We start from the raw sequence: 25729 nt of genomic DNA on the forward strand, positions 1-25729 counted from the left end.
CGTTGTCAGCAGTACGCTGATGACACTCAGCTCTGTTTCTCCTTAACATCTGCAGGTGAGGCAGTGGAAGTGCTGGACCAGTGTCTTGCCTCGGTAATGGACTGGAGAGAGCCAACAAACTTAAGCTCAATCCAGATAATGTTGGGATACTGCCAGGGAGATAAAGTCCATGATGACTCCACGTCGTCTCCGGACGTCCATCGATCTCCCGTAGACACGCAGTATCAGCAAATAGCGACACGAGCTCCAGAAAATAGCATCCACATTCCTGGGCTGATGCACACTCTATCAGCAGAATTCACACAGCAAAAGTCGCACTCAGGAGAGCATTATTTACAAGTTTTATTCAGCGTTTTATTCAGCGTTGATCAGAACAAAAAAACATGACTGCCTGCTTCAGTGTCTCCGACACAGAGAGAAACGAAAGCAATAGAAAACATAAACATCCTGTGAACAGGAAATGCGCAGACTGTGACACAAATATCCTGCTCCCTTTTAAGGTGGAACGGAAATATCCTAACATCCTCCCCCTTTCCGTGTAACCTGTAGTACCTGTGGTTCAACCCAATTGCAACCTCTGTACGTAAACCTTAAGTTGTTCTCTGTTAACAACCTTAGACAACAGATCAGCAGGAATTTCATTTCCTGGCATGTAGGACACCTGAATGAGTCCTTTTTGAATACACTCTCTTGCACGATGTAGCTTAATCTGCAAGTACTTGGTTCTTTGCTTGCAACTCTCTGAGTTCAGCAAAGCCAAACATGATCTATTGTCTTGATACACTTGTATAGGACATTTCACAGAAACTCCGATGTCCTTAAACAGTTGCATCAACCATTCACAATCCATGAGTGAAAATGACAGAGCATTGAGTTCTGCTTCACAGGAACTTAGGCTAACTGTCGTCTGCTTTTTGCACAGCCAGTCAAACAAACAGTGGTTGTACATGTAGCATACTCCAGAAGTGCTTGTACCATCCGTGGTGTCATTTCCAAAACTTGCATCTGCAAAGATTTCAAGACCTCCAGTCTTCTGACTGGTGAACCTCAGCCTGTAGTGCATAGTCCCTTTGAAATAACGGGCTATGTGCTTCAGAGCTTTCCAATCCTGAACAGTAGGATTGTTAGCATGTCTGCTAAGCAGGTTAGTGCTTACAGCTACGTCAGGTCTTGAACATCTAGCAATGAAATTCAACTTGCCTAGAATGCATCTGTACAGCGTAGTGTCAGAAAACGCTTCAGCAGTACCGTCTACCTGGTAACCTGTCACCATCGGTGTGTCTGCTGGGTTTGCATCAACCAAATTCAACCTGGTTAATACATCAGCAATTTTCTGTGTTTGGTGTACCAGAAAATTACCTGCTTGGTCCCTCTCCACCTGCAGAGAAAGATAGTTGGATACCTCACCAAGATCCTTCATGTCAAAGTGCTCCTTCAGCTGAGCTAGGGTGCTTTGGTAGAAAGCCTGATTCTTCCAAAACATCAGAAGATCATCAACAAAACATAAACAATACAGTTTGTTTTGCCCCTCCTCCTTGACAAACACACACGGATCAGCTTTGCCCTGGTGAAAACCTAGAGAAAGCAACGTCTCAGTGAGTTTTGTGTTCCAACACCTGGCACTCTGCTTGAGACCATATAAGGATTTCCACAGTTTACAGACCATTCCCTTCTGTATCTGCATTCCATCAGGTGGAAGCATGTACAGCTCCTCCCCCAAAATCCCGTACAAAAAAACTGTATTAATGTCATGATGGGAAACATGCAGTTTCTCCTCCGCAGCGATTTTGAGCATCAGCCGAATGCTCTCATATTTGACGGTGGGCGAGTAGGTCTCGTGGTAATCCTGTCCTGGTACCTGTGAAAAACCTCTGGCAACCAATCTGGCTTTGTGTCTGACAACCTTGCCATTCTGGTCTGTCTTGGCCTTGAAGACCCATTTGCTGCCAACCAGTCTCATTCCTGGGACTACCGGTACCAGCTCCCAAGTTTGGTTCCTGTTCAAGGAATCAACTTCAGCCTTCATGGCATTAAGCCAAGGCTCAGCATCTTCAGAGGTTAACTCCTGAACCTCTTTGAAGCTTGAAGGTTCCCACACCTTCTCTGAGCTACTAAGAACAGCAGTTGCTGTCTTAGCAAACTCATCAGCAAATCTCTTTGGAGGTCTGCCTTTGGTCGCCCTTTCAGACCTGCGAACCAGACGCAAGTCTTCTGGACTCATCTCCTCTTTCTTAGGAGAAAAGTGACCAATGGTGAACAGTGGTTCTTCCAGTTCATTGTCAGACGCATCAGATGGTCTGACTGAGGCCTTTGCGCTCTTGTAGTCTGCTGTGTCATCACTGTCGCTGACACCACCAGCAGCGCCACCCACTGAACTGGAATCCGAACTCTGATCATCACCATCATCATCATCATCTTCATCCTCAGCTTTCTCAACATCATCTGCTTTTTTCACATCACCTTCATCTTCCTCTGGGTAACTGGAAAATTCCCACATTTTCCCCCCACTTAGGATTGTACTCAACACTCCTTGTGAACTTAATGGACTTAGAGTTAGTCATCCATACCCTGTATGCACCTTTTTCGTACCCCATGAACAAACCATGTGCCCCACGCTTCCCAAGCTTGTTGCTCTGTGGGGTGTGTACCCAAATGTCAGAACCAAAGATTCTCATGTGCTTGACGTTCGGTTTCTTACCAAACATCTTCTCGGAGGGAGTACAACCAATAGGTGATGACAGTCTGCGATTATAGGAATAAACAAACGTCGACAGAGCTTCCCCCCAAAACTTCTCAGGGAGGTTGGCATCATGCAACAAGGTTTTCAGGCCTTGAAGCAAAGTCTGATTTGCTCGCTCTGCAAGTCCATTCATCCATGGCGATCTAGGCGTTGACAAGTCATGCTGGATTCCCTTCTCAGTCAGGAAAGCTTCAAACTGCTGAGAAGTGAACTCCCCGCCCCGATCAGTAAACAAACAGCCGATACGTTTACTGTGAACATTCTCCAACCAAGCACAGAATGCCTTGAACCTAGGAAACGCTTGCGATTTCTGCTCAAGCATAAACACATGAATGTACCTAGAAAAAGAATCAATTAGAACCATGAAGTACCTTGCTCCACCCAAAGAGGGCGCAAGTGGACCAACCAGGTCTGCGTGAACTAGCTGGTAGGGTTTGGAAGCCTGCCTGCTAGACTCCTTGCCTTTTGGAGCAACCTTCACCTTGTTCTCTGCACAAGATACACATTTCATGTGAAACTTACAGGGTTTGATGTTCAAACCCTCAACCAACCCAGGCATCTTGGCCAGCGCCTGCCAAGACATGTGACAAAATCTTCGATGTTGATCATGAATACATCCTGCATGAAGAACCTTGTTAGTTTGTGCAACACAACAAGAATCAACATTAGACATAATAGCATTGTCATCATAAGTTATACAGAATAAGCCATCCATAAACTTTGCATGCAAAATGTCCTCTTTGCCTTTCCTGATGACACAGCCGCTCCTCTTGAAGGAAACCTCAAACCACGCCCAATCAGCTGTGGGACACTAAGCAAATTGTCCGCAGCACCTGGAACAAAAAGTACATCTCTGATGGTAGTGTGCAGACTTGCAAGTTTCACAGTCCCTACTCCTGCAATTTGCAACGTCCTTACATCAGCCAGGTGGATCTCTCCGTCTTGAGGTGTGAAGGAGATAAAGAGATGTCGCTCTTTCGTCACATGGCGGGTGCATCCCGAATCCACAATAAACCTGGCTTTGGCTTTGGGAGCAGGATTTCTGGCAAGCAAAACCTTGTTTTCCACCGGCGTGGGCTTTTGCTGCTTGCCCCCCTGCTCCTGGCCATCAACCTTGCCTTTAGCCTTTGGTGAAGCTCTGCCAGCAAACAAAGCCTTGTTTTCCACTGGCGTGGGTTCTTTACCCCCCTTCTGCTTCGGGCCATCTGCAGGCATCTGTCTCTGTTTACTTCTGGCCTTCCGGCCTCTGCAAAGTTGACCTTGGCTCCCATGGGAAACAGAGCTCTCAGCTGCCGACTCCTTGGCTCCCCCTGGAGGCTGGTATGCTGCCGGGGATGACATCACAGTCAGCTCCCCCTGCAGCTTGCAACCGGTGCCCTCAGCATCCCTGCATTCACTCGCATTCTGGAAAACAGCCAGGACCTCCGATGCAGTCAAACTCTGGGCTGGGATGACCGGCAGATGAGCTACTTTCAAAGCATTCCACATCTGACGTGCAGTCGTGTTGCCAGGTAGCGTAGCAATTTCCTCCAGAGAGACGGATAAGACTATTACGTCCATGGCCCTCGAATTCTGAGCCTTCCATTTCTCTGTCAGAGGAACTGGAGGGGCTTCACTCACAGTATGCCACACTCCAAACTGTCGCAGCAAACTCTCACACCATTTTGCCCAGGTCTCATAATTGTGCCTGTTTAACTTTGGGCACTCAGCAGCTTCAGAGGCTTGGAAAAACTCCATTCCAGCTCTTTACTTGAGCCGTGAGTCTTCTTCACTTCAGAGACTCCTTATCTTGGCTCCTCATAAATCTTGAGGCCTGCTTGGCTCGGCTCCCAGGCCAATTAGCCGGCCGGAGTTCAAAGAGGCTGCCGCGGCAACAGAAAAGCCTCATTTGGTTTCGTTTTCCCCACATACCTCAACAGTCTGTCGCAGTCTTACTCTCCTGTAAGTGCCGTGAATCTGGGCCCGAAACCTGTTGTTGGGATACTGCCAGGGAGATAAAGTCCATGATGACTCCACGTCGTCTCCGGACGTCCATCGATCTCCCGTAGACACGCAGTATCAGCAAATAGCGACACGAGCTCCAGAAAATAGCATCCACATTCCTGGGCTGATGCACGCTCTATCAGCAGAATTCACACAGCAAAAGTCGCACACAGGAGAGCATTATTTACAAGTTTTATTCAGCGTTTTATTCAGCGTTGATCAGAACAAAAAAACATGACTGCCTGCTTCAGTGTCTCCGACACAGAGAGAAACGAAAGCAATAGAAAACATAAACATCCTGTGAACAGGAAATACGCAGACTGTGACACAAACATCCTGCTCCCTTTTAAGGTGGAACGGAAATATCCTAACAGATAAGACCAAGGCACTGTTAGTGGGTGGTTCCCTAGGCCACCTGCTCTTCACAGGGTCACGTTTCCTCCAAAGGAGCAGGTTCACAGCTTGGGGGTACTCCAGGAGCCTTTGCTGTCGCTCGAGGCTCAGATGGCCTCGGTGGCCCGGAGTGCCTTCCATCAGCTTCAGTAGTAGAAGTAGAAGCTGTGAGGATACTGTCTACTTTGGTCTCATTTCAGTCAGGAAGGGAAAGATCTTCTAGAAAGAGAAGAATCCCAAACCAGTTTTGAAGGGTGTGGTGACCCCCTGGGTCTTCTATACTGTCAGAAGTACCTCAGGAGCGTGGAAACTGACAGAAAGTACCACCTTGTTTAAAAATCAAAATATTAAGTTGCAACAACTAAGTTAAGGAGCTGAAGTGAAATAACTGGAAATAAGCTCAGCATTGGCCATCCTCTCTAGACACCTGTAACATCGAAGAGGAATAACTTTAAAAAAGCAACAGAAGTTTAAAAAAGCTGTGCATTTACTACTTTGTTTAGAACCCTGTAACATACACTAAATTTAGTACAATTTATCAATAGGTTTACTGTTTCCTGAAAGAACATTATCTATCTCCTGACACATCCTTTGCTTTTTTCAACTTTCTTCTGTAAAATAATCTTTCTTGTTTGTTCAACTTCTGCCAGAGTCTCCAAGGATCTTTGTTTACGTTCACACAGAAAGATAATCCTATTTTTATTTTAAACTATCCCAATAATAATTGGGACAAAATATTTTAAAAGCTGGCAAAGAGACCTTGCCAATTTTATATGGCAAGGGAAGAAAGCCAGAATAAAATCAGAAATAATGATGGGGCCAAAAGAAATGGGGGCATTTGCAGTCCCAGATTTAAGAAGATATTTTGAAGCAGTGTGCTGGAGTTGGATGAAAGAGTGGATGTTACTAAAAGATACTGAAGTTTTGGAACTAGAAGGCTGGGACAAAATACAGGGTTGGCATGGGTATTTATTCTATGGGAAAATACAATTGCATAAAGGATTTACGAACCGCCTCGTGAGAAAGGCCCTATTTGAGGTATGGGAAAGAACAAAAGAGAGAATTATAGAAAGAACTCCAAGGTGGACCTCTCCAATAGAGGCAACCTCGACATTAAAAAAATAATTGCCTGGCCAACTTATAGAGATTTAGCAGAAGGAATGAATGAAAATACGGTGGTACATCAGGTTAAGTACTTAATTCATTCCGGAGGTCCGTACTTAACCTGAAACCGTTCTTAACCTGAAGCACCACTTTAGCTAATGGGGCCTCCTGCTGCTACCGCACCACCGGAGCACGATTTCTGTTCTCATCCTGAAGCAAAGTTCTTAACCTGAAGCACTATTTCTGGGTTAGTGGAGTCTGTAACCTAAAGCGTATGTAACCTGAAGCGTATGTAACCCGAAGTACCACTGTATCAAATTAAAAGAATATGAAGAACTCAAAATACTGGGAATAAATTGGTTAGAATATTTCCAACTTAAGGCTACATACAAGAAAGATATAAAAACTAGGGGATTTGGGAAATAAAATATCAAAATTAGAAAGAGAGGCTTTACAAAATAATCAAAAAACACTCTCTAAAATATATAGATTATTAGATAAAGTCCTCCCAGATCAAGAAGTCAAAGGAGAGAATATTCTAAAGTGGGAACGGGATTTAGGATATACAACTGATTCTGAAGATTGGATTCTGAAAATGTTGGTAGCCTGTCATTGGAAAGGAAATTATATCCCAACAAAAGGGAACTGGTTAAGTAAACTATGTGAGTACCTGGAGTTAGCAAAATTGACGGATTTAATAAGGCATAAATCCAAAACTATAATACAGAAACAATGGGAATGCTTAAATGAATATTTATACAAGCAGGGCTCAAATACGAAAGTTTGGCTGTGCTTAGACTAACCTTGTGAAGAATATAGAGAACATAAAGATTTGACGGATTATGAAAGAACCTAAGGAAGGGAAATGATTGAAGAACAGATGTAAAGGCGAGCAAGATAACTAAGAGACGTGTGGTGAATGTGGTGGAAGTTTTAAAAAATATTTTAACTAGGATTTATATATTGTAATGCTTCAAGGAGTCAAAATTAAGGGGGCGAAGCAATTAGCAATTCAAGCTAAAGAGCTAGCCCAGGAAAATGAAAAAAAAGTAACTACACTATCTAAACAGGGGTCAGAATTGCCGGACCCCCAGAGAAGAGCTAATACGATTCTGGGAGGAATTCCAGAAGAAATACAGGCTAAAGAGTTGGAAGAAACTTTGAGAACCTGGCTATGCTCCACCTCCATCGTTCTGCCCGGACACTGAGGTCCAGCGCCAAGGGCCTTCTGGCGGTTCCCTCAGTATGAGAAGCCAAGTAACAGGGAACCAGGCAGAGGGCCTTCTCGGTAGTGGCACCCACCCTGTGGAACGCCCTCCCATCAGATGTCAAAGAGAAAAATAACTACCAAACTTTTAGAAGACATCTGAAGGCTGCCCTGTTTAGGGAAGCTTTTAATGTTTAATAGGTTATTGTATTTTAGTGTTTTGTTGGAAGCCGCCCAGAGTGGCTGGGGAAACCCAGCCAGATGGGCGGGGTATAAATAATAAGTTAGTAGTAGTAGTAGTATTCAAGGAGTTAGTTTGAAGGCAGAAGATGTGGAACGAGCCCATAGCTGCCGAGTGCCCAAGGGGAGAAAATCCCCCAGGAATGTAATATTTAAATTTTCTAGAAAGAAGCTGCAACAGCAGGTATACCAGACTTTGAAGAAAATCTGGGATATCATATAGTTAAATGTATGTATAGAGGTGAGTCCTTAAAGTCATTGCAGGAAGTAACAGAGAATATAGGTAACCAATATTGGTTAAAAATTGGAGGACTATACAACAAAACTTCCAAAGTCCAAGAGACAGGAAATAGGAGTTTAGAAGAGCCAGTAGAGGAACTATACAAACAAATGAACAGACAACCCAACTTATTCAAAAGATGTGGAGTAAGGAAGAACAAGTTAGCGAAGCAACGGTTGAAAGGATAATGAAAGGAACAGATGAGATTAAAGTAAGCAAATTTAGAGCGCTGAAATTAAAATTCTTTCTAAAATGCTACATAACTCCAGCCCAGCTTGCTAATATGGTAGCAGGATTGAATTCTAGCTGTTGGCACTGTAAACAAGCCAAGGGATGGTTTTCCCATATGTACTGGGAATTCCCAGAGGTAAAGGAATTCTGGGGGGAAATCCTAAAGGTTATTAATGAAATTTTTAAAGGGAAGCTTTCAATAGATTTTGATTTCATGACAATGGGTATAATTTAAAATTTAAAAATTGTGTGGGAAAATTTAAAAATTGTAAGAACATAATATATGTATGTAAGAAATCTTAAACTCGAATAAAATAAAATAAATTTTAAAAAAAGAAAGTAATGCAAAACAGATTAATCAATTCCAGACTTTTAAAAACAACTCCTAAAACAGCAATTTAACATGAATTTTACTATCTAACGAGAGCATTGATCCATAAAATGAAAGCAATAATCAATGTACTGTACTATAAAAGAAAGAAGACAGTACTTTAGATTAAAATTAAAATTATTATTTTTTCTTACCTGCACTGATTGATAGACATTGTTTGGATGGGGGGGCTTTTATACATTGCCGCAGTCACACAATCAATCAAAAACAGAGAACAAGCCACAGTCACAAAAACGAAAAAGCCAAATAAAAACGCAATTTCTTTTAGCAAAAAAAAAAGCACCAGATATAAGCTCCAAATATCACCTCAGAACACTGCAATTGGAAATGGAAGGCTTTGATTACAATGGGGGGGGGGGCGCAAATTAGCAGCAGAACAGTGAAAACAGAAGGAAGAAGGCTTTGATTCCAATGCAGGGGGACACAAATTAGCAGCGCAACAGTGAAAACAGAAGCTCAGGAGCACGTTCGGCTTCCGAAGCACAGTTCGCAAACTGGAACACTGACTTCCAGGTTTGCAGCATTCGAGTTCAAAGTTGTTCAGGAACTAAGCTGTTTGAAAACCGAGGTACCACTGTATATAGACATGGTTGCCATACATCCAGAATTGTAAACAGCGTCTGGGCGGAAATTGCTGAAATGTCCGGGAAAATCTCGACATATGGCAGCCCATGTCGCAAGCGTAGATTTCGGCAAACTTCACTTGAAATGGATACGCCGCCCCCGCCCCCCACCCCCAGTTCCTTCAAGCCCTCCTCAGAAGGCTTGGTTTCAGAGTCTTGATAATCTTGATTGACTCCTTTGCATCATCTTCATGAAGTTTTCCCTTAGCATATAGCAAGCTTTCAAACTGTGAGTTTTGTTCTGCAAATCCATTTTTTAAAATCTAACTTAAATGTTGCATTCAACTGATGGTAACTTGACCAGTCTCCCTCCCACCTAGAGGAAGAAGTTCCCTTTATAGGGACCCCACATACAATTAAGCAATACCACACGGCCCTAAACCTAACCTCCCAATACATCAACCTCAGCGGGTAAACATTCGCTCTGCTGTGTCAAAGTTTTACTGGACGTTTGGACAATATTGGCAAGAGCACCTGTAATCTCACAGTCACCGCTTCCCCTGGAAGAAGAATCACTTCCGTCCAAACCAGTAAGTATGTCTGTAATTATGACAATCTGACCAATGCCTAGATGACTTAAGCCCTATATCAAACACCTCTCCATGGGTGTCCCCCCCAAATATGGACATTCTCAGACTTACAGAATTCCTTTGGACGTTTGGACAATCGGACCAATGCCCAGATGACTTAAGCCCTATATGGGACTCCTCTCCATGGGTTCCCCCCTGAATATAGAGCATGGTCCAGTCCCCTGGACATTCTCAGACTTACAGAAGTCCTTCTCAAGGTCTTGAAGGAATCTAAAGAGGTGATTCAAGCAACACAAAAGGAGATTTCTCCTAAAGATCAGGAGGAACTTTCTGATAGCAAGAGCCAGCAGTGAAAAGGAACTCCCTCAGAAGGGGGTGGACTCTCCATCATTGGAGGTATTTAAGAAGAAGTTGGATGGCCATCTGTCATGGATGCTTGAAATGAGTTTTTTTCTGCATGGGCGGGGGTTGGACTAGATTCCGAATCTTCCATTCTATTATTTACCCTGCTGTGAGTTCTTGAATTGACTTATTTACAAATGAAATTTTATCCACATTCCATGCGCTGATATGCTTTCAACTCTGTATGAATTATTTGGTGGGCCATGAGAGTGGCATTCTGACTGAAGCTCTTCCCACATTCCAAACACTAAGAGGTTTTCTCTCTTGTATGAATTCTTTGATGGGAAGTGAGACTGTGGCTCTGACTGAAGCTCTTTCCACATTCCAAGCACTGATAGGGTTTCTCCCCTGTATGGATTCTTTGATGGGAAGTGAGATTCTGCCTGTGACTGAAGCTCTTTTCACATTCCAAGCACTGATAGGGTTTCTCCCCTGTATGAATTCTTTGATGGGAAGTGAGACTATTGCTGTGACTGAAGCTCTTCCCACATTCCAAGCACTGATAGGGTTTCTGCCGTGTATGGATTCTTTGATGGGAAGTGAGATTCTGCCTGTGACTGAAGCTCTTTTCACATTCCAAGCACTGATAGGGTTTCTCCCCTGTATGGATTCTTTGATGGGAGGTGAGACTTTCGCTGTGACTGAAGCTCTTTCCGCATTCCAAGCACTGATAGGGTTTCTCCCCTGTATGAATTCTTTGATGGGAAGTGAGATGTTGTCTGTGACTGAAGCTCTTTCCACAATCCAAGCACTGATATGGTTTCTCCTTTGTATGGATTATTTTATGGATTATGAGATGGGGGCGTTGACTGAAGCTCTTCCCACATTCCAAGCACTGATATGGTTTCTCCCCTGTATGGATTCTTTTATGGATTATGAGATGGGGGCTTTGACTGAAACTCTTCCCACATTCAAAGCACTGATAGGGTTTCTCCCCTGTATGGATTCTTTGATGCAAAGTGAGACTGTGGCTGTGGCTGAAGCTCTTTCCACATTCCAAGCACTGATGTGGTTTCTCTCCTGTATGAACTTTTTGATGGGAATAGAGACTCCGACTGTGGGTGAAGCTCTTGCCACATTCCAAGCACTGATAGGATTTCTCCCCTGTATGAATTCTTTGATGAAAAGTGAGAGTGCCCTTTCTACTGAAGCTCTTTCCACATTCCAAACACTGATACGGTTTCTCTCCTTTATGAAGTTTTTGATGGGAAGAGAGACTGCTGCTCTGACTGAAGCTCTTCCCACATTCCAAGCACTGATAGGGTTTCTCCCCTGTATGAACTTTTTGATGCAAAGTGAGACTGGACTTTTGACCGAAGCTCTTCCCACATTCCAAGCACTGATAGGATTTCTCCCCTGTATGTATTCTTTGATGCAAAGTGAGACTGTCCTTTCGACTGAAGCTCTTCCCACATTCCAAGCACTGATAGGGTTTCTCCCCTGTATGAATTCTTTGATGGGAAGTGAGACTATTGCTGTGACGGAAGCTCTTCCCACATTCGAAGCACTGATATGGTTTCTTCCCTGTATGAATTCTTTGATGGGAAGTGAGACCCTGCCTCTGACTGAAGCTTTTTCCACATTCCAAGCACTGAAAGGATTTCTCCCCTGAATGAATTCTTTGATGGGAAGTGAGACTACTGCTGTGACGGAAGCTCTTCCCACATTCTAAGCACTGATAGGGTTTCTCCCCCGTATGAATTCTTTGATGGGAAGTGAGAATGTACTTCCAATTGAAACTCTTTCCACATTCTGTGCAGTGATACAATCTCTCTCCTCTGTGAATTCTTTCATGTGAAGTGAGGCTATCCCTCCGAATGAAGCTCTTTCGTTGATGGGAGGTGGACTGGGAGCTCTGGCCGATGTTCTCTCCATACTCTGAATATTTATTTGATTTCTCCGATATGTGGATTCTGTTGTGGTCCCCCTTGTTCTTCCCTTCCCATTCATCACCATCTGCAATGAAGAGAAGATAATTATCGCGTCAGGAAGAAATGGAGCTCCAGATTATTGAACAGAGTTCCCCGCCCCCCCAACTCACTAAGAGACTTGACAGTGCTTCGTTTCAGCCTCAAGAGGACTTCCTTGAAGTCTAAATTAATGGCATTGTAGATGTGTGGCATCTTCAACCCCCCAACATTTGAGCACGCCTGAGGGGTGCCTGACTCTCTTGAAACCAATGGGCCACACTGCCAGCATACTGTGACCGGGGCGCAGATGACACAGAACCATCAAACCCACCACCTGACCCCTCCCCCATCAATGCACTGCCACGTTAGGGTAAGTCGTGCTAACTCTGCATCGCTGCCCCGGACCCCAACCCCACTCAGAGCGAAGGGGACGTGGTTCACATCCATTATTGAACAAAGTTAATGAATGCTTGTGATAAAGGAAGGACTGGAGTTAGATGTGAGGCCTTACAATAGTTTTCACTGCCTTTGTTGGCTGATATTAACTGAAATATTGCTTGGCTTTTATCTGGGATAGATTTGATTTGGCTCAATCCTGGAATCCACCCCATATGCAAGGTCAGTCATCTCTTTGGTCAATCAAATGCAAACAGAAGCCAAAACAACAAACCTGACAGAAGTTACTTCAACTTCCCTAAAAACTCTCAAGCCCACATTTAAGAAGGCCTGGGTGGTTCAGACAAGCCTGGTCATTGTTTCAAAAGGCATGACTAGACAAAGAATATTCACAAACAGTTGATATCCCTCCATTCAGGGCTCACGGTGTGGATGTTAGAATCCCAGATGCTGTTGGTCTCCATCCAAATAGTGGTGGTTCATCAAATAGAGCAGGGGTGTCCAACAGGTCGATCACGATCTGCTGGTAAATCCCTGCGAGGTTTTGGTCAATCGCAGTCAATCACTGACCCCCTCCCGGATCCTCCCTCCATTGTTGGAGAATGGAAGACAGAGCTTACAAACCGAGGCTGGAGGCTGTTTTCCCCCCAGCGCTCCTTTGGTGAGTTGCTAATAAAAGCTCCACAACTTTGACCTGAACCCCTACAAAACAGGGGTAGATCACTCCAAGTTTTGAATTCTGTGAGTAGATCGCAGTCTCTTGGAAGCTGGCCACCCCTGAAATAGAGGTAGGCATGGAATTTCAAAATTGATGTTATGATCTAACAGGGAATTTTAACGAGAGGGTCCATGATCCCTCAATTCTCCTTCTTGATTTCCTTAGAAAAAGCTCTCTGGTCAGGATCCAGCAACGTCCCTGCCTCCTCTGAAACAAGCAGGAACATCTTCACCTGCACACTCCCCATCAGCTGTTGCCTCAATCTAAATTTGGTCTAAATTTAAACCTTTTTCTAAATATCTTTCTTCACTTGGAATCTCCTCTCATTTTCATGAGGAGACCAACTCTGTATAGTTTAATTGGTAACAGAAGATGGAAAATGACTATTACTCACACTTAATCTAAGCACGACAGTCACAAGAGCTTCTGACAAGGAATTCGTCTATGCGATGTTGAATGTTCTCTGTTCTCCGCTGTTTACCCTTTTTTGTTTCAATTTATACCAATTCATGAACCCAGAACTCATACATTGATCACCAACGAGGAACGACATGTTATTCCTGCAAATTTATTTAGTCTACATATTTGTATCATATATTAGTCTTATATGATCCTTGTTTTTAAAAGAAAATGAAAAGTTATTCCTAAAAGAAAAGAAAAAGGCAAAACACAGAGGCCCCATCGGCAATCAGTCCTGAAATTAGGATCAGGTAATTTAAAGAATCATGGCTTCTAGTGCTGCGCAATGGATCAGTGAGTTCTCTGACATTGGTAGGGCATTCAGAGCACAGTACTGGCGCCAATACATCGTGGTAGCCGGGGAGCTGTGACGTATTCCTGGCCCAAATTCCCTGCAGATGTCAAAGGCGCTGGAAGGCAGGTGGAGGAGCCCAAAAAGGTGCCCACCTTCTCAAACTCCATTCGCCTGCCTGCCTCATCCCACCCCCAAAATGAGCAAGCCCCAGTACCTCTCCAGCCCCATCCATCCATGTCCCCATCTCCCCTCCCCTGGGACTAACCAGATATCTCAGAGGTCCCTGGGAGGGAACGCTCAGAGGCTGTGAGGAGGGATGCAGGAGACAACCTGACCAGGTCAACTGTCCATCTTCCCCCTTCCATCCTCACTAGGTTTACAGATTCAGTCTCTTTCATCCTTCCTGAGGAGTCGAGAAGCCACCACGAGCTGTAGGGTCCTGGGAGAGAGGAAGAAGCAAAGGGAGCCTCAGAGGCCCTGCAGGGATTCCCCTGCCCTAGATATTCCCCTGCTCCTGGAGAAGCACAAATGGGGCAGCCCCTTCCCAACAGAAACCCCATTTGAAACATCTCCAGTGATTCCCATTTAATCTGTTTGCACCTCACCCCACTTCGTAAGGCTGGCATGGTATGCACAGTAGTGACTGAGAGTGGACCCCATTGAACTCAGTGGGGCTTATAGATAGAACTTGGTGCAAAAACCAGGCACCATCCTGTCCCCAAGCCTGAAAACTGCAACCCCAGAGCATGGGCAGAATACAGCCGAGTAGCTATTACATGTAGGTGCCCCCACATCTCAGTGCAAGAGATGCCTTAGCAGTTGAGCTGGCTGGGCCCCAAACCTCTTTCTGCTCATCATTAGAGCTGCTGAGAGACCCTAGAAGGTTGGGAATAGGATCTGGCTCCTGCTGTTTCTTAGCCACCTCCTCATTTTCTTTATTCATGCAAAATGGAGTGATTTTTGGTTGTGCTTTCTTTAGAGAAGCTCTCTTTGGAGCAGGGCCCGTGGCACTTGGGGAGAGGCCAGAAATTCTGTAACCACTCCAGGTCAACACCATCTTTCCCCTTAATTCCTTTTTTTAAAAAAACACATGTTTTTATTAGGAATTCCAACATAACAATTTTAACAAAAATACATCATCCACATTATTCCCCCCCCCCATTTCCCCCTTAAAAAAAAAAAAAATCCCTCCCCACCCCCAAGACTTCCCCCAGCTCCTCTCTCTGGTTTCGCAACACATAATTTTATTTGCATTTTATAAAATTGTAAAAATCCTCAATTTATCTCTATATATTACCAATAAAGAGTTTGTAATGAAGTTGGGAAATCGAAGAAGAAGAAGAAAAAGAAGAGGAGGAGGAGGAGGAGGAGGAGGAGGAGTTTGGATTTGATATCCCGCTTTATCACTACCCGAAGGAGTTTCAAACGGGCTAACATTCTCCTTTCCCTTCCTCCCCCACAACAAACACTGTGAGGTGAGTGGGGCTGAGAGACTTCAGAGAAGTGTGACTAGCCCAAGGTCACCCAGCAGCTGCATGTGGAGGAGCGGGGAAGCGAACCCGGTTCACCAGATTAGGAGATACCGCTCTTAACCACTACACCACACTGGCTCTTAGCAAGTTAAAACTTTGGCTCATGCTAAAGAAGAGCATTATGGGAGAGCCAAACGCTGTAGAATTCTGGTAATGTGTATCTGCTTCTTTAATTGCAGACTTTCTGTCTCAAAGAGTGTGAATAAGTTATCTTCTCCATCTGCAGGAAGGAGGTTCCTAGCTGATTTGTAGTCTTGACACCTGGCTATCTGAGATGCCGTTTCTGTGTAGAAAAGGTTATGAAGCTTAATTTACAACTCAAAGAATCTGGTCTGGCTTTGGGAATGCTTTTCATCTTCAAGGCCTTTTGATAAACAGGATTCGGCTGTCGAGGCTCCTAATAAGCCTGAGTTATTGTTCTTCTATCTAACCATTGGCGAGTTGCTAATTAATCTAAAGAACTGATTGGCTTTTGAGTTTTGAATCCACGTGGGTTCAAAGGGGATAAAACCTAAGGAAGCCAACTTGCAATTCCCTAACATACCTTGCCATGTGAGACCATTGTCTTGCAAAGAGGACTTGCCCTGATGCCAGGGATGCGGAGAACAGTTCTGTTTCACACTTTCATTCTCGTTGTATGTTCTGTAGTTAGTGATATTGAAAAATGTTTTTATTTTCTGTTTGGGAATTGTAAGAGGTGTGCCAACTTTTATGTTTGAATAATCTTGGTTTTTAAAAAATTCTGGAAAAAGGACTTTTCCCTGTTTCTGTCTTTTATGCCTTTCTGCCGGGGAAGCCAAACCAGTACCTGACCACTTAGTCGCCTACCAGAGCCTGGTGGATTTCTGTCTGTGACACAGAAAAGTGACACAGTGTGGGGCAGTCTGGAAAAACTGAAGAATAATCTCCTTCCTTAGGTTACTTTTCAGGGCTGTTCTAAGATAAGGAAGTGGTGGCAGCAAACTACTGTTATTGTTTCTTTATGTTCTGAAAAAGTTTCGGCGCACCCCACCCCCCTCAGCCGGGTCTTGACGGAGTTGGAAGGCAGGCTGGAGAGGTGGGAGAGTGTGCACGAATGATACACATGCCCCAGTACCTCTCCAGCCCCATCCATCCATGTCCCCATCTTCCCTCCCCTGGGACTCACCAGATATCTCGGAAGTCCCTGAGAGGGAACGCTGAGAGGCTGTGAGGAGGGATGCAGGAGACAACCTGACCAGGTCAACTGTCCATCTTCCCCTTTCCATCCTCGCTTGGTTTACAGATTCAGTCTCTTTCATCCTTCCTGAGGAGTCGAAAAGCCACCACGAGCTGCAGGGTCCTGGGAGAGAGGAAGAAACAAAGGGAGCCTCAGAGGCCCTGCAGGGATTCTCCTGCCCTAGATATTCCCCTGCTCCTGGATAAGCACAAATGGGGCAGCCCCTTCCCAACAGAAACCCCATTTGCAACATCTCCAGTGATTCCCATTTAATCTGTTTGCACCTCAACCCACTTCGTAAGGCTGGCATGGTCTGCACACTAGTGACCTGAGAGTAGACCCCATTGAACTCAGTGGGGCTTATGGATAGAACTTGGTGCAAAAACCAGGCACCATCCTGTCCCCAAGCCTGAAAACTGCAACCCCAGAGCATGGGCAGAATACAGCCGAGTAGCTATTACATGTAGGTGCCCCCACATCTCAATGCAAGAGATGACTTTGGAGTTGAGCTGGCTGGGCCCAAAACCTCTTTCTGCTCATCATTAGAGCTGCTGAGAGACCCTAGAAGGTTGGTAATAGGATCTGGCTCCTGCTGTTTCTTAGCCACCTCCTCGTTTTCCTTATTCACGCAAAATGTTTCCTTATACCATTTGTAGCAATTAAAGCTTTTCTAACTTTAGTCTGCAGCAACTTCTGTGTCATTCACTTAGTGTTCTGCAGAATGCGGAGGCTAGACTGGTGACTGGGAGTGGCTGCTGGAACCATGTAAGACCACTCCTAAAGGATCTACATTGGTTTCCAGTATGTTTCCAAGCAGAATTTAAAGTGTTGATGCTGACCTTTAAAGCCCTAAATGGCCTCGGCCCAGGATACCCGAAGGAGCATCTCCACCCCCATCATTCAGCCTGGACCCTGAGGTCCAGCACCAAGGGCCTTCTGGCGGTTCCCTCAGTGAAAGAAGAGATGTTCCAGGGAAGCAGGCTGAGGGCCTTCTTGGTAGTGGCGCCCTCCCTGTGGAACACGCTCCCATCAGATGTCAAGGAGATGAGTAACTATGTAACCTTTAGAAGACACCTGAAAGCAGCCCTGTATATTGTATGTGCTGGAAGCCGCCCTGAGTGTCTGGGAAAACCCAGTGAACTGGGTAGCAGGTAAATACTATTGTTATTATTATTATTCGCACAGGATGTTGATGGCGGTGGCAGCTGCACCCCAGTGCCTTGCCAGGGCAGGAGGGGCATGGTCTTCCTAAAAATATTGAGCTGAGCAAGGCTGGATGCAGCTCCTGCTCCCAAGAGTGGCACATGCCAGCACTTGCTCTGCTGGGAGGGGGCAGATGTTTAACAAGGTTGGAAACCAGATCTCACCCGGCCCTAGGGACTCCTCCGAAGAATCCTGGGAGCCAGAATTGGTTCAGGACCCTGAGAGTTGCAAGGAGACAAAGCCTGCAATTCCCAGAGTGGTCACCAATCCCCCCTTCTTGCCAGGGATCTCTGGGAATTGTATTTGGGTAGATGGTGGGAGAGGGTCTCCCCTCCAGTCTCCACACTTGGGGGGGGGCTGTATCTCCCCACTCCACAGGGCTTCTCCTTCCTCGGAGTCCTTGGATGCTTCTCTGTGTTATCAAATGCGACTTTCCCCTCAGTCTGAAGGGGGCTTATTTGCATGCCCTCTTTTTGTTGCCCCAAAGACTCCTCCCCCAAAGGGAAGGCAGCATCTTGATCCAAAGGAAGAACAGAGTCGCAGACCTGCTGGACACTCAGCCCCTCCCTGGCTTGGCAGAGAGGAACTGGGGGCAGGACCCTCTGCTCCCTGACTTGGGGGTCTCCCCCCCCCCATGCATGAGCTGAACGGGGGGGTTGCCTCCCCCCTTGCAGCCCTGGGACCCCCTTCTCCCCGCTGCACCCCAAGGGGGAAGAGAGAAGAGACTCACCAGATTCCAGGAGGGGCACCGAGGAAGTTTTTGCAAAGCAGAGAGAACAAAGCAGCCTCCTCTTTGCTCGCAGGAAGGGACTGGGCAGGGAGGGGCTTCTGTTCGGGAGGACCTTGCCCTTCCCCGCCCTCCCCTTCCTGTCCTCTCTAGGAATCCAGCTCTGCTCCTTTTAACCCTTGGCAAGCCGAGGGCACCCAGACCGCCCCTCCCTCTCCCTGCCTGCCGTTTTCCTGCTTCTGCGCTCTAGGCTGCCCTCCCTTCTCCATCTGTGCCAAGGACTCTGCATCAAGGCCCCCCCCCCCCATCTTATGCAGACTGACGACAAGGGAGGTGGGGGTTTCTGCATTATGCAGTGTGCATCTGGATCCCTACTTTGAAATGACTCAATAAGTGAATGTTAAAGCGCCTTTCCTGGGACCCACCGGCAGAGTGCATCCTGGAAGTCTCCCCCCCTCCACACACACACACACACACACACACACACACACACACACACACACGTTTCTCTTTCCCTGGGGGGCCAAGAGATGCTCCCCTGCCCTGCACCCCCAGGGGCCCCTTTGCGGAAACTGACGTGCGATGCCCACCAAAGGGAAGGCGAAGGTGAAGGACCCCTGGACCTTTGTCCGCAGACAGCTCCCCCCCCCCGATTTCTTCCCCCACAACAAACATAACCACAGTTTTGAAAATCCTTCATACTCTGGGCATGTGCAGATTTCGCAGCTTTCTGTAAACCAGAGGCAGGGAAGAAGTGGCCAAAGAACCACCTTGCAGAAAAGGGGCCTTGTGGGCTGAGGTGCAGGATCCCTGAGGATCCAATACAGGAAGAACTGAACAGGGAAGAACTGCCCCCCCATCATAGAGGGCATGGCACCCCCGCTTGACTCGCAGAAATAGACTCCCGGAGGAGCGAGCAAGGGAGGCCGATGGGCAGAGAGGACAAGGAGATGAAGATGCAGTGATGGGGAAGGGAGGGGCCCCCAAAAAGGGCCCTTACTGGGCCCCGGATCTATGCAATGGGTTGCAAGACTCCCAGATGGTCATCTACTCCACCACTTTTCAATTCAGGGCTCTTTTCCCCAACGTGAGTCTCGAACCCACAACCCTGAGGTGAAGAGCCTCATGCTTTGCCCACTGAGCTATCCCACCTATGGCCCCTTCAATATGTCATCACCCCCAAAGGGTTCTGGGCCCCTGGGAATTGGCTCCTATGTATGCCCTTTTCCCAGGGTGGGAGCCCAGCAGAGTGTTGCCAAGTCATGTCCTGAATCTAGCGGATCTCACAGCGGGATCCGGATCCCTCCCGGTGCCTTGCCCACTTTCTCCCTGAGCTGGAATCCCCAAGTGGGGAGGCCAGGTAAGCGTTAAAGGGAGCGGGAGACCCCAGCTGCCTAGAGCGGCCTGGGAAATGCCCCTCTTCCCTTCCCGCCACCTCCTCTCCTCTCCTCGCTTGTCTTGGGAGCCCTCTGGGGCGGTGGGTCCTTTGTGCGAAGGGGAGGCCCTGGTGCGACGGGGGGGGGGGTGCAGAGGGGGCTATTGGGGGGGCTGAGGGATGACTGGGAGGATCCCCTGGGTGGCTGGAGGGAAGGGAAGCCATGGGACCCAAGGCCTCTGAGGTCCCAGCATCCCCTGTTGTGTATTGAGTCAAAGGATTTTATATCTGTATTATTGTTGTCTGCATTTGCATTAGGGTAAAGTAACTGCCTTTTGGTTCCAGAGGGTACAGCTACTATTGGTTCATTTAAGCTGCTGTATTTGGATCCTCTGTCTTATTGGTTTCCTCCAAAAGGCAGGACTGTGATTGCCTGATATTGTTCCCTCCAAAATGTATCCTTTCTAGCTGGTTCCCTGTCCCTATAAATGTAGCTCTCCCCTCCTCAGTTCTCAGTCTTGTTTGCTGTAATAAAGAAGCGTTACTACAGAACTGTCTCCAGCATATTATGTCAAGAGAGCTGAAATCACAAACCCCACGTCACAACAACTGGCGACGAGGATGGGATCCGGAATGCTGAGGAGCGGTTAAACACAGCCCTGCCTCAGAGTCCGGATTGTAGCTAAGAACAAGACTCACTGGCCGGCTGAGAAGACGACCCTGCCCACAGGACAATGGAGAGTCCAAGGGTATTGGAGCCCTTCCAGCCATCAGAGCCCCACACGTGGGAAGACTACGTCAAACGCTTCGAGTTCTTCACAGTTGCTCAAGGGATCACCGATGCCAGCAAAAGAAGGGCCACATTCCTGAGCTACTGTGGGCCTGAGACTTTCAAGCTGGCCAAGGCATTGCTTGCTCCAGCGAAGCTAAGTGAGACACCTCTCAAAGATATTATTGCCTGCCTGACAAGCCATTTGGCGCCTACTGAGACCAAGATGGCCCGGCGGTTGGAGTTTCATAAGAGGCAGCAGCGTGCTGGGGAGTCTGTATCTGCATTCCTAGCTGAACTGCGGAAGCTCGCTCAGCACTGCGACTTTCAAGATCTGGAAGAGACTCTCCTGGATCGGTTTATCGGTGGTCTGAGCAGCAAGAAAGCCAGAAGACGCATCGTGGCTAAAGAAGAGGTTACCCTTGCTTCAGCCTTGAAGGAGGCCACTGCCACGGAGAATTATGAAAGAGAAGAGCTTGATGCCAGTCGCAAGGCCCCTAAGCCACAGATAGAAGTTGCGCATGCCATGGACGAGCTAGAGGCTACTCCGAGCCAAAGCCCAGTCCGTGGGGTCGAGTCAGTGCGTCAGGCCTGCACAGTGCACAAAGATCACCGAGGCAGGTGCCCTGGTTGTGGCGGAAACCATGAGCGGAAGAGTTGTCGTTTCCGGGATGCTATGTGCCGGACGTGCGGGAAGACAGGTCACATCGCCAGGGTCTGTAGATCGGCGGCGTTGGGAGCGACAGGAGCAACTAGACTGGAGCATCGCAGACTGTCCACGGCAAACCATGTTCTAAAGGACTGCCACTACGTAACGGAGATCAACGGGAGGGTCGTGCAGTTTCCAGCGCAAGGCAAGGCACACGTCAAGGTGAAGATTGAGGGTCAGCTGTGCGACATGGAGGTGGACTCCGGATCTGGATTCACTATCGTGTCGGACCAGACCGCGAGGACATTCTTCCCCAGGGGTAAGTTGCCCCCTCTGGAGCCCTTCCCGGCAACCTTGCAGTCATACTCAGCGGGCCGCATCCATGTCATGGGAATGTGTGCCGTGAGAGTACAGTTCCGGGACAAACAGGCGGTGCTCAAACTGGTGATTGCGAAGGGCAGTCGCCCCAGTCTCCTGGGCACTGACTGGTTCCCCGCCCTGGGACTGAGTATATCAGGGCTTAATTCAATCCAAACCTGCCCTGAGATGAGCGAGGCATTATGCAAAGAATTTGCTGGTCTCTTTAATGGAAAACTGGGTTGTTATAAAGGGCCCCCAGTTGACTTCGAATTGGACCCTGGGGTGGCCCCAATCCGACTCAAACCAAGGCGAGTGCCATTTGCACTGCAACCCAAGATCGAAGCAGAGCTGGATAAATTGGTCAAGCAGGGAGTTCTCTCACCCGTGGACTCTGCTAAGTGGGAGACTCCAATCGTCACGCCCCTTAAAGCAAATGGGGAAGTCAGGATCTGTACAAATGTACTATCAATAAGGCACTCAGGGGAAACTCATACCCCATTCCAGTCGTATCACATCTGTTGGCTAAACTGGCTGGGGGCAAGGTGTTCGCCAAAATTGACCTGGCACAAGCTTACCAACAGCTGCCAGTAACCCCACAATCAGCGGAAGCACAGACTATTGTCACACATAAAGGGGCGTTCAGAGTTAACAGATTACAATTTGGAGTTTGTGTGGCCCCAGGGATTTTTCAAGGGCTCATGGAACGCCTGTTAAGAGGTCTGCCGGGGGTCTTGCCATTTTTTGATGACGTTTTGATTGCTGGAAAAGACCCACAGGAACTGGTTGCGCGTGTCCGTGCAGTGCTGCTCAAGTTCAAGGAGGTGGGGTTGCAACTGAAAAAGGAAAAATGCAGTTTTGGGGTGCCAACTGTGGATTTCTTGGGGTTTAAAATTGATGCATCAGGCATCCACCCCACAGATGCTAAGATTAAGGCCATCATCGAGGCACCACGACCACAGAACAAGACGCAGTTGCAGTCATTCCTGGGACTTATTAACTTTTATCATTCGTTCTTACCCCAGAAAGCTTCGGTAGCTGAACCATTACATCGACTGTTGCAGAAAAAGAATGTGTGGCGATGGGGGCAGGGGCAGCAGAAGGCTTTTGACTCCTTGCGAGGAATGCTGAGTAGCAGGAGCGTCCTTGCTCATTACGATGAGTCGAAGCCGCTGGTCCTGGCATGTGATGCCTCTCAATACGGCCTGGGGGTGGTGCTGAGTCATAGGGAACCGGATGGGTCGGAAAAGCCCATCTCTTTCTATTCCCGTACGTTGTCGCCCACGGAGCGCAACTATGCTCAAATTGACAAAGAGGCGCTTGCAATTGTGGCAGGAATCAAAAAGTTCCATGATTATGTGTATGGTCGCCATTTCTCCATTGAAATGGACCACAAACCACTGTTAGGGTTGTTCAACTCGAACAAACAAACGCCACAAATTCTCTCCCCCAGAATGTTGCGTTGGACTATATTGCTGAACGGGTTCCAGTACACCTTGACCCATGTGCCGGGGAAACGGTTGTGCCATGCTGATGCGCTGAGTCGATTGCCTCTTCCTGGCGGGAGCAATGTGGATCCTGCTCCAGCGGAGCACACAATGATGCTGGAAACACTTCCGGGGGCTCCTGTAACGGCTACTGATATAGCTGAGAAAATGAGGAAAGATGCTGTTCTCTCCCGTGTGCTCACTTGGGTGGGGAGGGGGTGGCCAGGTGGTCCGCATGAAGACAAATTCAGGCCTTATGCGACAAGGCAGCACGAGTTGTCCATGCATAAGGGTTGTCTCCTGTGGGGAGATAGGGTGATCATCCCAGCACCACTGAGAAACAGGGTTCTTGAGACGCTTCACATGGGACACCCGGGAATGGTCAGGATGAAGTCGCTAGCCCGATGTTATGTGTGGTGGCCTGGAATGGACCAGAACATAGAACAATGGGTACGAACATGCAAGGCATGCCAAGAGGTGCGGCCAGAAGTGGCCAGAGCACCAGTTCACTGGTGGGAGCAGTCCAGATCTCCCTGGAGCCGGCTGCACTTAGATTTTGCTGGGCCATTCCAGGGGAAGGTCTTTTTGGTTATCGTCGATGCATATTCCAAATGGTTAGAAGTGGCGATGGTCCCTAGCATGGCATCAGCTGCCGTAATCAAGGTGTTGAGGCAGCTGTTTGCAACCCACGGGTTACCTGAGACCATTGTATCAGATAATGGGGCAGCTTTTGTATCCCAGGAATTCAGGGCATTCTTGGCTGATAACTTCATAAGAGGGGTCACATCCGTGCCCTTTCACCCATCCTCCAATGGGCAGGCTGAGCGCATGGTGAGAACAGCCAAAGAATCCATTGCGCGCTTAATGGAGGGTAACTGGTCAGCTCGCATCGCGCGCATGTTATTTTTGCAGCATGCGACGCCGTGTACTGCGACGGGCAAGTTGCCAGCTGAGCTGCTCTTGGGTAGAAGACTGGTAACGGTGCTGGATTATGTCCACCCCGATAAAATGCCAAACCGTAATTCAAGAGCAACCCCCCAGGCTGAGGCTGACACAACAAGGTATCTCGCCCCTGAAGATCTGGTCTGGGTGAGGAACTATTCACGAGGTTCGCGGTGGGTGGCTGGTGTGGTCACCCGGACTAGTGGACCAGTGTCCTACTATGTGACCTTGGAAAATGGGCAAGTTTGGAAAAGACATATAGATCAGCTGAGGCGCCGGACGCTCAGCAGGGAGGGGTCAGATAATTCATCCCTGGCTAATGACGCAGAGCTGCAAGACCAGAGTGAAAATGGCCCAGAGGTGCAGTCACCAGGGGCTTCAGCAAATGAACCAGGGTCTGCTAGTCCTCAGGATGACGAGGTACAGGTAGGGGACCCTGCGATGTCCGGGACTCCATCTGTTCCTGACGAAACCCCTATAGCACCCCCCTTACCACAGGTAACATCCAATCCAGAACCGACAACACCTGTTGTCAGGAGATCAAGTAGAAGTTGTAGGACCCCACAGTACCTGAGAGATTACGTCTGCGGTGCTCACTAGGGGGGGAGGGGTGTTGTGTATTGAGTCAAAGGATTTTATATCTGTATTATTGTTGTCTGCATTTGCATTAGGGTAAAGTAACTGCCTTTTGGTTCCAGAGGGTACAGCTACTATTGGTTCATTTAAGCTGCTGTATTTGGATCCTCTGTCTTATTGGTTTCCTCCAAAAGGCAGGACTGTGATTGCCTGATATTGTTCCCTCCAAAATGTATCCTTTCTAGCTAGTTCCCTGTCCCTATAAATGTAGCTCTCCCCTCCTCAGTTTTCAGTCTTGTTTGCTTTAATAAAGAAGTGTTACTACAGAACTGTCTCCAGCATATTATGTCAAGAGAGCTGAAATCACAAGCATCCAGTACAGGAAGAACTGAACAGGGAAGAACTGCCCCCCCCATCATAGAGGAGGTGGCACCCCCGCTTGACTCGCAGAAATAGACTCCCGGAGGAGCGAGCAAGGGAGGCCGATGGGCAGAGAGGACAAAGAGATGAAGATGCAGTGATGGGGAAGGGAGGGGCCCCCAAAAAGCGCCCTTACTGGGCCCCGGATCTATGCAATGGGTTGCAAGACTCCCAGATGGTCATCTACTCCAACACTTTGCAATTCAGGGCTCTTTTCCCCAACGTGAGTCTCGAACCCGCAACCCTGAGGTGAAGAGCCTCATGCTTTGCCCACTGAGCTATCCCACCTATGGCCCCTTCAATATGTCATCACCCCCAAAGGGTTCTGGGCCCCTGGGAATTGGCTCCTATGTATGCCCTTTTCCCAGGGTGGGAGCCCAGCAGAGTGTTGCCAAGTCATGTCCTGAATCTAGCGGATCTCACAGCGGGATCCGGATCCCTCCCGGTGCCTTGCCCACTTTCTCCCTGAGCTGGAATCCCCAAGTGGGGAGGCCAGGTAAGCGTTAAAGGGAGCGGGAGACCCCAGCTGCCTAGAGCGGCCTGGGAAATGCCCCTCTTCCCTTCCCGCCACCTCCTCTCCTCTCCTCGCTTG

At 47.6% G+C, this 25729-nt stretch overlaps 1 protein-coding gene across 1 annotated transcript in view; it reads right to left on the reverse strand.

Moving 5' to 3' along the window:
- Positions 1–18634, reverse strand: part of LOC310756460 (uncharacterized protein) — a 133414-nt gene extending 114780 nt beyond the window's left edge. Inside the window, exon 1 of the mRNA XM_083600588.1 lies at positions 18566–18634. The gene's annotated coding sequence lies outside the window, so the exon portion shown is untranslated. The remainder of the gene's footprint in view (positions 1–18565) is intronic.
- Between the last annotated feature and the right edge of the window lie 7095 nt (positions 18635–25729).

Source organism: Podarcis filfolensis (assembly GCF_964270895.1).
Source record: "Podarcis filfolensis genome assembly, chromosome: 2".
NCBI classification, from domain to species: domain Eukaryota; kingdom Metazoa; phylum Chordata; class Lepidosauria; order Squamata; family Lacertidae; genus Podarcis; species Podarcis filfolensis.